At 32.9% G+C, this 18,663-nt stretch overlaps 1 protein-coding gene across 4 annotated transcripts in view; it reads left to right on the plus strand.

Annotated features, from left to right (window-relative positions):
• The first annotated feature begins 617 nt into the window (after window positions 1-617).
• Window positions 618-18,663, plus strand: part of LOC126890455 (zinc finger protein 227-like) — a 108,190-nt gene continuing 90,144 nt past the window's right edge. For 3 of the 4 annotated variants that reach the window (XR_007700326.1, XM_050659398.1, XM_050659399.1), the window contains exons 1-2: window positions 762-961; window positions 15,028-15,237. The gene's annotated coding sequence lies outside the window, so the exon portion shown is untranslated. Of the gene's footprint in view, window positions 962-15,027; window positions 15,238-18,663 lie in introns of all 4 variants that reach the window. The other variant, XR_007700325.1, reaches the window with a different exon arrangement.

The following is an 18,663-nucleotide window of genomic DNA, read 5'->3' on the forward strand; positions in this document are numbered from 1 at the left end:
TTGCAGACATAAACATTGCAGAAATAAACTGTCATCAATCCATACGTAAGCGATCTGCGCATACTGTAATGGCGGCCATAATTTGAAATTGATGTGAAAATTTCACATTTTTAAATGAGATAAATACAAAAATTAAAGCCGAGCGCAGTTAATTGTTAATTTTAAAATGATAAGAAGGTAAGGCAGATACCATATATACAGTTGTCAGACTTGTGGGAGCGGTGAGTCAACACTAAATAATTACCCCCTATTTCCATTAAAAAATCATTTGCACTGTAAACAAGTGTATTTTTGTGAGCTTCATTTTTTTTAAAGACTAACATAATTAAGAGTTTTAAATTATAACACAGTAGGTACATACAATACTTGTTTGAATTTATTTACATATTTGTAAATAAATAATCACAAAAGTAAGGTTAAGATTCCGATTCGAGAAAACACAACTGTCAAATTTTAAACCAACTCGCATTCGAGATTTTAAAATTCCCGCTAATAGAAAATATGTAAATCTGGCAACAGCGCGGTTGCGTGCTGGATATTTAATCTCTCCCTTGCGTGCTGGATATTTAATCTCTCCCCACAAATACCACGTGTGAATTTAACTGACATTGACAGTTGACGGATCGGGTCCCTGTAATTAATCGTACCTATTTAAACTGAGTGTTTGTTTCCTTATATGAGTAATTTCACATTTTTGGATTTAAAATTATTATTGGAATACATAAAATCAAGTGCCACCAAATGGAAGTAACACAAGAAATCAGTGAGGAAACCTGTAAAATAGAATATCATGACTTGGATGATGCCCTTTTGTATGGCATTAAACAAGTTCAGGATTAATCCAATAGGCACGACCCATATGATTCTTTAGACTTAAATAAATGTCCAGTAAATACCGAAATAGAACAACATGGAAATGAAGAAAACCATCCATTCGAAGAAAACCAAGAAACTGAAAAAGGTTAGTATTAGTAAACTAGTATTTCTTCTTCCTTAAGGCTGTATGACACTATGCATTTTCTTGTATCATTTCTAATATCGTTTCTGATATCGTTTCTTGTATACATTTTCTTGTATCATTTCTTGTAGGTATATTTGTGCCCTGTATGACACTGTATCAAAAATTGTATGAAATTCGGCAAGTGATTGGTCGAAATTTTGTTTGTCACCCTGTGTCACGTTATGGTAGTACTGCATCTACAGACACAGCTGATTTTAAATATTTTATAAAATTTATAAACTTTTATATAATTAACATTTTAATGTTAACCAGAATTAAATTAGGTTAACCAAATTAGGAACTATTGTATTTTCGTCTATTAAAAAATTATGCACCATGAAACCTAAATTTATAGTTTGAACTTTACTAGGAGCTAAATATATGGTTATTAGTAGAACAGTAGTCCATACCAAACGGTATATTAGGTATCAATAAAAGATTTATAAATAATACCTACAAAAACACAAATAAATTCATCAATACATTATCCCATTTTCATTTCAGCCGCCATTATGAGTAAGTAATTTTGACATATTAGATGTTTTACCAGCAGGTTTTACGTTTTTGCTCTTTGCACAGAAATTGGCGCAGTTCTTGTACAATAATCTGTGCCTGACACAAATTCATGTATCGTTTCTGATATCGTTTCTTGTATCTGTGTATGACACTATGCATTTTTTTGACATATCAGAAACGATATTAGAAATGATACAAGAAAATGTATAGTGTCATACAGCCTTTAGCCTGTTTGCTTGCACTCCTGAACAAAGGCCTTCCCATGACTTCTCAATTCTTCTCTGTTTTGTGCTATTTGGTGCCCGTTTCTTCCTATTGTTGCTTTGATGTCATCTAGCCCAGCGGTTCTCAACCACTGTGTCGCGACCAATGAACTGTCAATATGGATGGAATGGCCCTGTCCCATTCAAATAGTGAAGCGAGATTGCCACCAACATACAAGAGAGAGGTTCTAGAGAGACAGAGAGAGGTGCTGGAAAATTTGACAGACTGTATAATTTGAGTTGCCTATATAAATGGACCCGATTGAATCAGTATTGACAGTTCGTTGAATGGACCTCATATTTTAACTTTCAGGGCTGATTGGCAGTACATATTTCAAAATTTAAATACTTTTTTGTATTTACAGAGTACAAAGTACCATACTTGGTGTTTAAGGGGGTCGTCTAGTAGTGTCTAGGCGGTATTTTTAATGCTTTGTTGGAATTTTTTTTTTTTTAGAAAAGGATTTAAATAAAATATTCTATAATTTTTATATCATATTTATTAACATTTTAACAAACTTTATGAATTTTTTAAAGTCGGTATAGTGTTTTTTTTAATTACATCAGCGAACAGGGACACATATAAAAAAAAAGTTTCTCAGCTGCTGCCATGATTTCGGCTGTTCTGCTTATCTGAAATCAAAAAATCAAACACCAGTTGAATTGTGAGACTTCAGGCTCTACATGGAACTAAAATAATGTCGATATTTCAAGAAATAATTTTTTTGCACACTTTACAAAAAAAATTCAATTTTTTCCACTTTTTTGGGAGTCTATTTAGCTATTAAAAAAAAATCTAACAAAGCAATCTCAATTATTTTAGTTCACTGTATAGCTATATATGTTATAAAGATACTGTGAAAATTTGAGCAAAATCGGTTCAATAGTTTTTGAGATTTTATGGCAGCAAATTGAAAAAAACGTGTTTCGAGAAAAACACGTTTGAAGGTTAATAATAAAAAAATGATCTCACCATCAATCTGCTATACCTGGACCATACAGTTCACCTTCTTCAAAAAAGTCCTGCAAAGCCGTTTTATGTTCTCTCTTTAAAACCCGGGCTTCTTTTGCGAAATCACTCAAGCGTCTCTCTGAATGGTCGATGCGAGGACTGTCCTGACATGCCCCGCTGAGCGAGCTCCCGTGCTATCCGTATACCTGCTCCGATATACGGTTGTAACTTTTAAACCACTTTCAATTTCGAAAAATCCTTTTACCCACGTCTTCTACACATATTTTAGATAATATTTATGCAAAAAAAAATAAATCGATTTTTTTCACCAGAGACACTAGACGACCCCCTTAAATCAGTTTAAATACTTTTCAGAATTGTTATTTGTATTTATCAAAACAAATACCTACTTTCCTAAAGTATTTGGGAGTTAAATAATTTTAAAAATATTTAAATACTAAATTAGTGACTGTTTTATATAAAGTGAAGAAGTCCTTGATTATGTTTTTATGTTACTTTTATATTTAGAATTATTTTACTTTTATATTTCCTCGATTTAAGTTGATATAGGCAACTCGAATTACACGGCCTGTCAAAGTTTCCAGTACCTTGTCTGTCTCTCTCTAGGACCTCTCTCTTGTATCGTGGCTGCATTAATTGTCTTCATGCCTATTCCATCCATATTGACAGTTCATTGGTCGCGACACACTGGTGTGCCAGAAGAACCTATCAGGTGTGTCGCGAGATTTACGAATACGATATTTTTATTTATATTTTTTACTTGTTATAATATACCAAAAAATAATATGCTTAATATATTCATCTATAGGTACTTACCTACCACTAGCAAAAATTTCTACATATAAGGGTGTCGCGAATCTGTAAGGAGTACGTTAGTGCGTCGCTGAGTAAAAAAGGTTGAGAACCGCTGGTCTAGCCATCGTTTTTGTGGTCTTCCTCTACTACGACTGTGCTCTCGTGGTCTCCAGTGTACAATGTTTCTTATCCACCTTTCGATGTTTTGTCATGCCACGTGTCCTACCCACCTCTGTGTTGTTCTTAATCTATTGGCTGATACCTCTGTAAGTGTGATCGTCTCCATTCCATAGGTCATACCTGGCAGAATACAGCTGTTGAATACTCTTTTCTTTAGATTTATTGGTATCTTTTTGTTTTTCAACACATCATTGAGTCTTCCTCAATGAACTGTCAATACTGATGGAATGGCCCGTCCCATTCAAATAGTCAATCAAGATTGCGGCCAACATACAAGAGAGAGGTCCTAGAGCGAGACAGAAAAAAACCATGGAAAAGTTGGGCCATGTAATTTGAGTTGCCTATATAAACTTAAATCGGGGAAATGGACCTCATCTTTTTAACTTGGTATCAGGGCTGATGGGCAAAATTTAAATATGTCAGAACTCTCTTCTTCATTAAAAGAAGTAGGTACTGGTCTTTCTTTTTGGCATAATATTCTATTTTGTATTTTTTAGAACTGTACCATGATACAGTGCGTCCATAAAGTAATGCATAAATTCATTATTTCATAAACCAGCGACTTACTAACCAGCGGAAAAATTTTCCTGGAAAAAAAAAGGATTTTCTGGCATAATATATCATACCAGTGACTTCATCCATCTGGGCGTGATGACCTCATCAATGATTTTGTAAATAAGGATATAGGTCATGTGATAGCTCATTTTAAAGGGGAATTCAATTCTCTAATCAATAGTATAAACATTAACATAATTATTTATACAGGGTGTTCAAAAAAATTTAATTGAAGTACTTGAGACAAAAAGAAGAATGTAGATATGTAATTTATTTAATTCAAAATATGTTTTACTGTTGTCAGAAAACAGGAAAAAAATGTTTATTTGACAAATAAATATTGTTTTTCGCTTATTCAATACTAAAGCTGCAACCCACCTGACTCTTGGTAGTTTGAACATTTCGTTTAAGCGAAAATCATTGTTTATTTTTCAAATAAATTTTTTTGAAGTTATTCTTCTTTAGACACGATTGAGAGTAAAATTTTTCATAAATCTACGCGCATGCGCACACAGACAGTATGTAGTTCGTTTCTAATCTTTCAAGATAGTATCTGTATTAACGCAAATAAGTCATTAAAAGAATATATTAGTGTTTTTAGTAAATATATTATTTATTATAATATTTGTGTCTTTGAATTTCTCTTCTTCTGTAGTAAGATAATAAAATATGTAGGCATAACATTTTTATCACGATACCACTCAATCTATTTGTCACCGTGTTGTGTAATTATATCCGAAACTTACGTGTCAATTACAGGAGACTCGGTGGTCTAGTTGTTGAGCGTTCGGTTAGAGTTCGAAAGGTACCGGATTCCAATCCTGGACGATTCATTTTTTTTATTTTTGGTTGTTTTAATAAAAATTTTTTGAAAGTGGTAGATAATAAAGTTAGTTTAATATTTAAATAGAATACAAATAACCTGTTAGGTATATTTACTTCGTTAAAATTATATAATAGAAGAATAACTTCTAACGTGCGTACAAAGTACACACACATTCTTTTTTTCTGTTTTCTGACAGCAATAAGATGTATTTAGAATTAAATAAATTGCATACATTCAACTCTTTGTGTCAATTATTTAATTTAAAAAAAATTTTTGGACACTCTGTAAAAATAATTATCTGAATGTTTATATTAGTGAATAGAGAATTGAATATCCTTTCAAATAAGCTAACACAGGGCTACTATTCTCATTTAAAAATATGATTAATTACGTCATCACGCCCAGATTGATGACGTCACTAGTATGATATACATGCCAAAAAATCTTTAATGACAATGACAAAAAGAAAGACTAAAACCATTATGTCAGCGGTTTCCAACCTTTTTGGAAATTCGCCCCCCCTTAAAAAAACAAAAAATTGTTGCGCCCCCTTAATTTTCCTAACAATATAATTTCAGACATAATCAACTGATATTATAATTTATTTAATGGGCTACAAAATAATATACAATTACATGTAAAAATATATATATAAAAAATAATAAAATTTGCTCTTTAATAGTGTTAACCCTATTTTTAAATCAATTTTCAGACATTTTGTTATAATTTCCTAATTGTAAAAAAACAATTGTAACATTTGCATGCCACCTTTGCAAGAGTCTCGCGCCCCCCTAGGGGGGCGCGCCCCACAAGTTGGAAACCACAGCATTATGTACTTCTTTTAATAAAGAAGAGAGTTCTGACATATTTAAATACAAAAAAGTATTTAAATGTTGAAATACTGCCCATCAGCCCTGATACCAAGTTAAAAATATGAGGTCCATTTCCCCGATTTAAGTTTATATAGGCAACTCAAATTACATGGTCCAACTTTTCCCTGATTCTTTTCTGTGTCTCTTTAGGACCTCTCTCTTGTATATTGGCCGAATTAAATTCGCTTCATACCCATTCCATCAGTATTGACAGTTCGTTGCCCAAGCTATTCGTATTCTTCTAGTTATTTCTGCCATTTGATTCTGTTTCCCTAGTTTGATCGTCTGACATTTACATTTACTCAGGCGCAACTTCAGAAGTATTATTTTGGTCTAAAAATATAAATAAGGTCACAAAAGTGTGGTCGGCGGACAAAAGTCACTTTTTGAGTTTCAAAAGTTAAAATTTTGATTATGAAAAAATTTCAGTATTGGATATAGAACTACACATTATATAACAATTTATTTTTCTGTTGTATTTCAGCAGTAAGTAGATAATATATTTTATCGCCAACCATCACTAAAGTCTTTCATTATTGTACTCATTTGACGCCATTTGCGGCAGTAAAGTAACACTTTATTGTACTGAAAGAAGAATTTTACTTTACCTTCCGCGATTAATCAAAATAAACTGAGATTGAATGTAAGTGGTCGATGGCAGTAATCAATTATTTATTTGAGTGAACTTAAAATTTATTTACTTACTTATTAAAAATATTGTACAAAATTTACGTTATTATTAATTAAATTTATGGCAGAAAGTGAAATTCTGTAGTATTTTGCAATTATTATATTCATAAAACATAAATCAAAACTTTACAGATTTAGTACAGTAGACGCCTTCTTAACCGACCTCCCTTTAACCGACCGACCCTACTCCTTTTTGGATGATACTATTTTTAGATTAGAGGTCATACAAGTTTCATAATTTGTCTTGTGAGTGATATTGTTAATTACACATCGACGTTCGTTTCACTTTATGTTTTGACTTAATTTGTTTGAAAATGAATCGTGACCCATGGGAAAAGTTACAGCGGACGGACTATGTGTACATACTACTTTTTTGTTTATAGATCATAAAATATATATATTTTTAATAGAGTTACATATGTAATGTCTTTCTGAGGGTGGCTTTAAAGATTTTCGGTTTAACCGACTTTTTGATTATCCGACCTATGGGCAGGTCCCGTCATGGTCGGTTAAGAGGGCGTCTACTGTACATAATTAGGTACTTATTCAATATTGATAACAACTATCGATTAAACATCGAAATCGGCCATCACGCAAAAGCTTTCTGTCATCGTCATTACTGTTATACTGTTTACAAAATTTTTATTTCGTCTAAAATTAATAAAATTCTTAAATCGTTTAAGTTTTGTATTAATGAAAAAACAAATTGTATATTATGAAATGATGTTTTTGTTAATTCGATTACATATATTATGTATATAGGACGGTGACAGATATTAATGATAATTTGTTAGCAAATATATTTATTTAGATTTTCTACTATTCATCAAGGGAAAAACAACTGCTCTGCGGAGGCTACACTTCATAAACATAATGTAACTATTAACAGTATTTTTAATTTTTGGTATTTTATTTGAAGTGTTAAAATTGGTTTAATATTTAAATAAAAATACGATTAAACTGTTTAAAATACATTTATTTCGTTGAAATCATAATAATAGAAGTATAACGTCTTACGTGCGTACCAAGTACACACACTCTTTTTTCAATAGGATGTAATTAAGTAAGTGTTAATGTTTTTTATGATTGGCGATAAAATTTTGTATGCACCACGTCAGTAAAGACTCTTTATCGAACTTGTCTGTTACTCGCCTTGCTCACTAGGCTCGCTCGGTTCATAATATCAGACTCGTTCGATAAAGAGTCACTTTACTGACTTGGTACATAAATAACTATTATAAGTGTTTTTAATTATTAAAAATGTTTTTCAAAAATTGACTTGGCTACTTTTGACCGCCAACCACATAAATGTAATTGTAACTCCAGATCTGGGAAGTGATCACTTGGCTTTGCAATTTGATTTTAATCTACATCATGATCCTGATCACATTAATCAAATTAAGCTCCCCGATAGGGCTTTTCATTCACAGTCATTTGTTTCGAGCTTCCGTCAAATGTCGTATAATCTGTGTATATTAATATTACACACAGATTATACAACATATGACAGAAGCTTGAAATAAATGACAATCGATGAAAAGCCCTACAGGGCTTTTCATTCACAGTCATTTGTTTCGAGCTTCTGTCATATGTTGTATAATCTGTGTATAATATTAATACAATTACAATATTATACACAGATTATACAACATATGACAGAAGCTCGAAACAAATGGCAATCCATGAAAAGCCCTATATAGCAAAATGTAATGTAAAAAATGTAAATAGTAGAATGAAAGAATTTCATAAAAATTTTCAAGCCATGGTATCTCCATCAATATTGTTATCCTCATTAAATTTGTAGGTTTCTTCAAAGTATCTTGCAGAAGCACTACATTTTTCTTCATCTGTAGGTACTATATGTCTGGCCATCATATTATATCAGTTCTGAAATCTGTTGTCTAAACGATTTATATTTGGACAGTTTTTTTATTTCATTCCGGTATCTTTTTCCTTTCATGAATTTTATACTTTTACATGCTAGGGTCTATTTATGTTGTTTAAATTGTGATATAAGTTTGTGAATATCTTTGTTTAGTTCATTAAATTGTGATTTTAATGCATGTCGTCCCTTAGCTTACAACACCGCATAAGTCATTTTTACCAACTTTACAGGAAACGAAAAAAACTACTTTTTGAAACACCGCCCAAGTTAAAAAAAATACCGTTAGTAAACACCGCTTAAGTTATTTTATTATCATTTCTTTCTTTATTAATACACGTAAATGAATAAACATTACTTTATTATATAGCTTACCTCTTAATCTTCTATAAAACTTCTTGGATACTAGACTTTTCAGCAGTAAAACTCACGTACAAACATATAATCATAGAGCGACTTGTGCGGTGTTGACCATGATACAGGTGTTGACGACTTGCGCGGTGTCACTACTTTTTGAATTACGGCATCTGATTGACTGAAATCTAAATCATGTGACAAATGGTTAGATGCGCAATGAGCAGACCTATCCAACGGTATGTATAATTGTCAAAACCGTTAATTTTCGACTTAAGCAGTGTTGTAAGCTAAGGGACGATGTGTCTCATTGTTTTGGATCTGCCTGAGCAACTGTCTCTTAAATTTAATCAGAGATAAAATGAAGGGTGGAAGATTGTAATTAAAAAGTGATTTTATTCTGCTTGGGCGAATTTTCTATTATTAATTTAGGCAATATAGTGTTGAAATTGTTAATGTAATTTGGGCAAATGTCATGCCTTATATTCAAAAATTCTTTCATTATACCATTTACATTTTGTAAATTAAATTTTGCTATATGGTGCTTATATATTATGCTTAATTTGATTAATGTGATCAGGATCATGATGTAGATTAAAATCAAATTGCAAAGCCAAGTGATCACTTCCCAGATCTGGAGTTACAATTACATTTGTGATATTATTTATAATATTTTTAGAACAAAACAATATATCTGGAGTTGTGATTGGGTTACCTGTCATGATAAATATTACACACCTAGGTCAATCAAACTAGTAAATAGAATCAAACGGCAGAAATAACTAGAAGAATTCAAATGACTTGGGCAGCAGTAGGAAGAGTCAGTGATGTGTTGAAAAACAAAAAGATACCAATAAATCTAAAGAAAAGAGTATTCAACAGCTGTATTCTACCTGGTATGACCTATGGAATGGAGACGATGACACTTACAGAGGTATCAACCAATAGATTGAGAACATGAGAACAACACAGTGGGCGATCAAACAACCTATGCTAGGAGTATATTTGAGGGAACATATACGAAATGAGGACTGCAAAGCAGGATGAAGGTAGAAGATGTAATTGGAACAATTACCAAATGAAATGGAACTGAGTAGGACACGTGGCACGACAAAACATCAAAAGGTGGACGAGAAACAATATACATTGGAGACCACGCGAGCACAGTCTTAGTAGAGGAAGACCACAAAAACGATGGCTAGACAAAATCAAAGCAATAATGGGGAGAAACTGGGACCAAATAGCACAAAATAGAGAAGAATTGAGAACTCATGGGGAGGCCTTTGTCTATTTCTTCTTCTTCTTTAGGTGCCGTGTCTGTATTCAGACGTTGGCCGTCATCATGTTTACAATTTCCTGAAATCTCTTTCTATCGGCTGCTGCGCGAAATAATTCTTCTACTGTGCAGCCACACCATTGTCGTAATATTACACAGCCATAAAAGTTTCTTTCGACCAATCCATCTCTTTCCCTCCACTTTTCCTTGTATTATAAGGCGAAGCAGATGGTATTTAGGTCCTCTAATTATATGGCCGAAGTATTCTGTTTTTCTCCTCTTTATGATGCTTATGAGCAGACGTTCTGAATTCAGCATTTGAAGAACATCTTCATTGGAAGTGTGCGAAACCCACGATATCTTTAGGATTCGTCGATAGCACCACAATTCGAATGCTTCTATTTTGTTTAGCATTGTGGTTTTTAACGTCCATGTCTCACAATCATACAATAGGATAGACCACACATAACATTTCATCTTGTAGTACTGATGGACTATCCATAAAAATCTTCTCAAATCTCACAGATAATGTGTTAGAACTCCTCGTGCCACTAATTAATGATTCCTTTGAAAACGGTAAATTTCCAGAGTGCCTAAAGACAGCCATTATTATTCCTCTTCATAAAGGTGGCGAAAAATCTAATGCCTGCAACTATAGACCTATTGCCCTACTACCGGTACTCTCCAAAATTATTGAGAGGCTCATAAAAACCCGACTTATGTCCTTTCTCTTTGATAACAATATTTTATCACAAAATCAGTTCGGCTTCTTAACTAATAAATGTACAACTGATGCCATGTTTTCTGTACTTCACGAGGTTTACCAAGCACTAAACAATAATCTTTATACTGCCACTGTTTTCTGTGACTATTCCAAAGCTTTTGATTGTGTAAATCACAACATTTTGATTAAAAAACTTAATTACTATGGAATTCGAGGTATTTCTTTGAATTGGTTCAAATCTTACTTAGATAATAGGAAACAATTGGTTAGAGCAAATGATACTGACTCTAGTCTCAAAAACATTATATGTGGAGTACCACAAGGTTCAGTATTGGGTCCTCTACTTTTCCTGATCTTTATAAATGACATCACTAATTTAAAAATCGATGGAAAAATTTTTCTTTTTGCTGATGATACCAGTATCACTTGGAGCAACTCAACTACTGCAACTCTTCATGCAACTATAACTTCTGATCTTCTTACGATAAAAACCTGGTCTGACTCTAATTTACTCTCCTTTAACGTGGATAAAACGGTAGCATTATCATATAAAGGCGCTCTTCAACCCCTGCTTGTGAATAGCAGCCAGATCTCTACCGTTGATTCTGTAAAATTTCTTGGTATTCTTTTAGACAGCAACCTCAAATGGTCCCTTCATATCGATTTGTTAAGTAAGAAACTCGCCTCGGCCTGCTATGCCATAAGATCTGTTTCGAAGGAACTCAATTTAGCATCTTCTAAAATAACATATTTGTTTATTCGAGTCTCATCTTCGATATGGTCTTCCTTTTTGGGGGTCTAGTACAGCTGCCCAATTTGATGTTATTTTCAAATTACAAAAAAGAGCAATAAGATATCTGTTTGGCCTCAGAAGAACAACCCATTGCAGAAGTTACTTTAAAGATCACGAAATTTTAACTCTTCCATCTTTGTATATTTTAGAAACTGTTTGCTTAATTCGTAAACACATGCATGTCTTTCCAGCAAGGCCTCATCATGACTACTCCACCAGAAATTCAACTTTTGATGTCTATTTACCGATCCCGTCTTCTGAGTTAGTAAAGAAATCTATACTATATTCCGCAAAAAAACTATACAACCATCTCCCTTTACAACTCAAATCTGCAACATCCTTTCTCAAGTTCCGTAAAATGACAAAAGCTCATTTATCTAAAAGACCATATTATTCAGTAGAAGAGTTTCTTAATGACTAACTAAGAAATCACAGTAATGTACAAGTAACAAAAGTGTATTTATATATATTTGGGTGTCACATACAGCAGCTTAAACTTATTAGTTCCTATGTTTGTGTTTTATTATATTATGTTGTATGTTAGGTAAATTTTGCAATTTATAGTAATTTTGCAATATATTGGTTTTTGTTTTCTTACTTCACTTTTTTAAATTGTTTATATTTTTTTATTGACGATTTATCTAATTTTATAAAATTGTATTTGTTATTGTTATGTATATCTTTTTCGTGAATCTATGTTAAGCTTTGTCCATAAAATTGTATAATTTTCAGTGACAATAAAGCATATTTCTATTCTATTCTATTCATTTCAGCACCTTCTTTCGAATATTCATCGACAGGTTTCTGTTGCATAAAACTGGTTTCCAGGTCATAATAGCCTTCCGTGATATTTAGATCCTAGTTATTATCTCTTCATCAGAGTCACAATTTACATTTAACCAGCTGCCAAGGTCCTTGAAATGATTTACCCGTTCTAACTCTTCTCCATCAAGAGAAAGCTGACCTTGATCTATATTAATCTTTCCAACTCCCATCCACTTTGTTTTTGAAATGTTGATTTTAAGGCCTCTCCGATAACTTGCTTCACTGACTAGATTTATTGATGTTCTGGATTGTCTGAAGATGTTGTAAATTTTCAGCAAGAATGGCTGTATCGTCAGCGTGTCTAATATTGTTGATTACTTCTCCGCCTAGCCTTACTCCCTCTTGTCTGTCATCCAAAGTAAAGCCTCCCTAAAGATTTCTTCAGAGTACAGTTTAAAAAGGGTGGGTGATAAAACACAACCTTGTCGTACTCCACGTTTTATCGGCAGTTTTTCAGTACGACTGTCTCTTGGATAGAGGCTACTTGATTGTAATATAAGTATTTCAGCAGTCTTATATCGTAGTGGTTAAGTCCTGCTGCCTGCAGGCAATCGAAAAGTGTATCATGTTGTACTCGGTCGAATGCCTTCTCGAAGTCGATGAAACAAACATAAACGTTCTTTCGGAATTCACAACTTTTTTGTAATAGAACGCGCATACAAAATAATGCTTCTCTAGTTCCTAGACCATTTCTAAATCCAAATTGCTTATTACCCATTCTAGTTTCGCACAGAAGGAATACTCAGTTTTGTATAATACGTAAAAATATCTTAAGTGTGTGACTCATCAAACAGATTAGTCTAAAATCGCTGCATTTATTGGGCCTGCTTTTCTTTGGTAATGTTATAAACAGTGACTCCAACCAATCATCTGGTATTTTTCCTTCGTTGTAAATTTTGTTAAAGAAAGTAGTCAAGTAGGTAATGTTTTCCTCATCTAAAAGTTTAAGTAGCTCAAGAGGGATTTGATCTGGTCCAGGTGCTTTATTGTTTTTGGCTTGTTGTATTGCTTTTATGACTTCTGACTTCAGTATACTGGGACCTCTGTCTAATTGGTTGTCACAGGTAGTATTTGGAGCATTTTCTCGAGAAGCATCGTCAAAAAGGTCACTGATGTGTCTCTCCCATTCTTTGCGCTGTTGTTAGTGATCACAAATTTTTCCGTCTGCGGTTTTAAGTACGTGAGCATTTTTCTGTTTTCTAATTCCGGAGGTATATTTAAGTTTCTTGTGGAGGTTGAAACTGCCATGCTTTTTTTGGAGGTCTTCTATTTCTTTACATGAATTCTCGAGCCAGGATTCTTTGGCCTGTTTAATTTTTCTTTTTATGAGTTTGTTGATTTCACGGTATTTGATAATATTTCTATTTTTGTATTTTCGTCGAACTTCCATCAGGTCTAGAATTTCTTGGTTCATCCAGTCATTTTTTGCCAACATTGTAGGTGTTTTTAAAGATTCCCTTACGTCCTCCAAAATCGAGTTTTGAATATCGTACCAACATTCGTTAATAGTTCTGTTTTCGTTTGGTATATTTGATATTCTGTGCATTTTACTATTTATCTGCTGTGATATGTGTTCGCGCGTTTGGGTGTTTTTAAGGGGGTCGATATATATCTTACTAGGCTTAGTTGGCTTTGTTAGTTTCTTTAATTTAATTTGTATTTTGGAGCAGAGTAAATTATGATTTGAGTTTATGTCGGCGCCGGGGTAAGTTTTTACATCTTTAATATTGTTCCGAAATCGATGGTTTATTAGGATGTAGTCTATTTGATTCCGTACTATTCTACCTTGATGTCCATCTTGAGGGGATTTCCACGTGTAGAGACGCCTTTCTGGAAGTTGAAACCAGGTATTTGTAATGACGAAATCATTTTCTTGGCAGAATTCTATTAGACGCTCACCTCTTTGATTTCTCTCTCCCAAGCCAAACTTTCCGGTGATGTTTTGTGTCATCTTTTGTCCAACTTTAGCGTTAAAGTCTGCCATATTTTTTGTTTCTTTGTTGTTTTTAGCACTTCTTCTATTTGATGGTAGAATTCTTCAATTTTCTGCTCATCTTCTGCATCTGTAGTGGGAGTATAAACTTGGATTATATTTATATTTAAAGGTTTAGCATTCAGCTGTATGTATTAAAATTACTCTGTCTCACATTATGATGAAGTTAGTCACATACTTACTAATATGCTGTTTCATAATTATTGCTACTCCGTTTCGATGCATATGGTCTTGATTTCCAGAAAAATAAACGGCGTATTCGTGTGCTATGAAATTCCCTGTATTTGGCCATCTTGTTTCACTCACCCCCATGATAGTAATGTTTAGTCTGTCCATTTCAGAGAGTAGATTTCTCAGCTTACCGGCTTCATATAAAGTTGTTACATTCCATGTAGCTATTTTATACAGATTCTTCATTTTCATCTTATGTCTGGTGATGTTTTGCTCACAGAGTGAGCTATGTTTGTTTATTTCAATAAAATATAATTCTCTATCTCTCTCTCTCTCAAGAAATCAGCGAGGAAACTTGTAAAATAGAAATAGAATATCATGACTTGGATGATGCTCTTTTGGATGGCTTTAAACGTGAAGTTCAGGATGAATCCAATAGCCATGACCTATATGATTCCTTAGGCTTAAATAAATGTCCCGTAAATACTGAAATAGAACAACATGGAAATGAACTTAATCCATTTGAAGAAAACCAAGAAATTGAAAAAGGTTAGTAGCGAAATATTATTTAACTCTTTAACGATTTGTGGCTATATTAGTAGCCACCTGAAAAGTACCTGAATAGTCCAATTTATATTATGGGAACTAACGTACCTAACCATGTAAATAGCTTTGTATTCAAATAATTACGTGCTATTTAACGTTACATTTATTTATTTATTTATTTATTTACGGGCCTTAACCATTATTACAAAATAATTTAAAAGCTAAAATATACATTATTATAACCTCAAAATAAATTATAAAAATATGTAAATACACTTAATTAAATCACAAAATGATAACATATAACAGGCAATATTAAACATTGACAATTATTTGGCCACTTAACACTAAATACTAAATCACCTAGCTACCTATAAATACAGTGATGAGCACGCTAATAACCGGCAAAATAGCTCAAAAGATAGAAAACATAATACATTGCGAAACAAAAAGAGATGAAACTAGAAGAGGTGGAAATTATCGTTATAAACGTGTTAATTAACATTACATTACATAGTTTCCCACCTTTAGACATCTGTGACAGGAGTATTTTATAAAATTCTACTGTCACAGTGACAGTTGTCATACTCCTCTGATATGTCTAAAGGTGGGAAACTATGTACCTAATGTAATGTTATTTTAGATGTTTATAACGATAATTTCCACCTCCACTAGTTTCATCTCTTTTTGTTTCGCAATGTATTATGTTTTCCATCTTTTGATCTATTTTGCCGGTTATTAGCGCGCTCATCACTGTATACTTATTAATTTATAAGTTAGTGTTCTACCCTGAGCGTTATAATCTTTAATAAAGCACATAAAGCGTCTTTGAGTTACACTGAAATCAATGTTTGGAGATAAGTTATTGGTTCTCCTTACAGACCTTGAACTAAAACTATTTGCTTTACATTAGTTCTACATAAAGGTTGATGAAACATTAGGTGAAATCTAGTATTCCTTGACGGAACTGCCAAACCAATAGAGTACAGTAGATCTGGGCAATCAGAAATATATACCATTAAACATTTTGTAAAAATTCTGTAAGTCCCTACATTGCCTACGAATCTGAAGAGGGGAGAGAGAAAATCTCGTGTGAAGTGAATCATAGTTGTAATGGTAGTTATCAGGGGGATCCAATCCAACCGTAATAGTCCTGTCGCCAGGGGGCACAACAACCTCCTTTATTCAGATGGACTTACCCAAGTTTTTTTTTATGTATTTTGACCCGTAAAACACGAATTTTTTGGGTAACAGTTGATCCGGATGTCGATAAGATTATTATAGACTATAGACAAATAATTTGAGGAATTACATAACAGCGATTTTTCGCAAAACGAAACATATTTTTTTGTATTTTTTGGGTCATTCTAAGCAAAAAATGTTCTTATAGTCGGTTCGTTAAACTCAGACACAACTGGCTAGTGATTTTTGTAAGTAATTTTGCCAATTTCGTAAAATTGGCAAAAAAAAAAAAAAAGATAATTACTAAATAGTTAATAATTTTGCCAATTTTCAAAATTGGCAAAAAACAAAAAAAATATAGATTAAAATCACTAGCCAGTTGTGTCTGAGTTTAGCGAACTGACTATACAAGTTTTTTCGTTGGATGCATATTTTTCGAAATAAACGCGGTTGATCAAAAAATCGAAAAATTGCAACTTTTAAACCCGAATAACTTTTGATTAAAAAATAAAATAGCAATTCTGCTTATCGCATTTGTAAGTTCAAGTCAAATTATACCGGTTTCGATTATTTGCATTGCTAAAAATTAATTTTTTATTGTTAAACAAAGCTATAAACACATAGTGCTTGAGTGATGTTTTCAATGCATCTCTCATTTAAAATCGAACGAGTAGGCGCGCCTACAAACAGGTATTTCTACGCATTAAAATGCATGCATTGGGTACGGGTCAAAACGCTCAAACACTATTTGTTTAAAGCTTTGACTGACAGTAAAAAAAATAATTTTTAGCAATGCAAATAATCAAAACTGATATAATTCGGCTTGAACTTTCAAATGCGGTAAGCAGAATTGCTATTTTATTTTTTTAATCAAAAGTTATTCGGGTTCAAAAATTGCAATTTCTCGATTTTTTGAAAGTTCAATCGCATTTATCTCGAAAACTATGCATCCTACGAAAAAACTTGTAAGACCATTTTTTTGCTTAGAATGACCCAAAAAATACAAAAAAAATGTTTTGTTTTGCGGAAAATCGCTGTTATGTAATTCCTCAAGTCCTTTGTTTATAACAATCTATCGACATCCGGATCAACTGTTACCCAAAAAATTCGTGTTCTACGGGTAAAAATACATAAAAAAGAATTTGGGTAAGTCCATCTGAATAAAGGAGGCCGTTGTACCTCCCCCACCCCCTGGCGACAGCACTATAAAGGCCAAGTACCGCAAAAATTTTCTTTGCACTTGTAATTTGTGTACATGACATGTATAGAGAGGATTCCACACTGAAGAAGCATATTGCAAAGGGGGTCTGACCAATGAACAATACAATAGGCGGATTGCTGAGAGATTTGTGAAATCTCTTGTACATTTCTTGACAAAGCTAACCATTTTAAGGGCTCTAGAAACAATCTCTGAGATATGAAATTTGAAGGATAGAGCATTGTCAAATAAGACTCCAAGATCCTTAGTAGCTGACATATTGTCAAGATGGTCTTAGAAATTGCATAGGAAAAAGCCAAGGGGAAACGACTTTTAGAGAAATGCATACATAGTAAGGCATTTGTTTGGATGTAAATCCATGCAATTTCTTTCATATGTGCATTACAGGGTTGTAAATAGCTTATCTCTGGTGGTTAAATATGTGCCCACTAACCGTTTAAGGGCATATTAGTATCTACTTGTTTGGTGGTCAAACATGTGTACACAATTTTTTGGTTGCTAAATAACACAATTTTTGATACTTTTTAAGCTATTTATTAATAAAAACAAACAAACAAGATAAAGAAAAAATCAAATTAACTTATACATTGTTAAACTAAAACAAGACAAGACATTGTTAAACAGTGGCGGCTCGTGGCTTTAGGGACAGGGTCGGCAAGGTTTTTGTCTCCTCAGATAGGTATACCATCTAATTGAAAGACTTCCATCATCGTAGAAGATTTTTGGTTTTTGTTTTTTTTATTTTTTTTTGTTTTTTCACATAGATTTAGAACCTAAACATGTTTATAAATTAACTTTAGTCTATGTTGTTTGGACGTAGCAAAATGGGTTATAACATCATCGTAAAATTTATTAATGTGTTGGAGAAATTTTAATAGTTTTTTTCTATTGACATTTGAGAAAAGCTTGACATTCTCTTTTGTTTCATGGTGTTTCGACAATACGTTTTGACACTTTTGAGACAAGAGAAATCCCGTTCATTTAAGAGGAAACAGTAGCGATCAACAGGTAGCAACAAACGCGTTCCA

Source organism: Diabrotica virgifera, chromosome 8, assembly GCF_917563875.1.
Source record: "Diabrotica virgifera virgifera chromosome 8, PGI_DIABVI_V3a".
Classification (NCBI taxonomy): Eukaryota; Metazoa; Arthropoda; class Insecta; order Coleoptera; family Chrysomelidae; genus Diabrotica; species Diabrotica virgifera.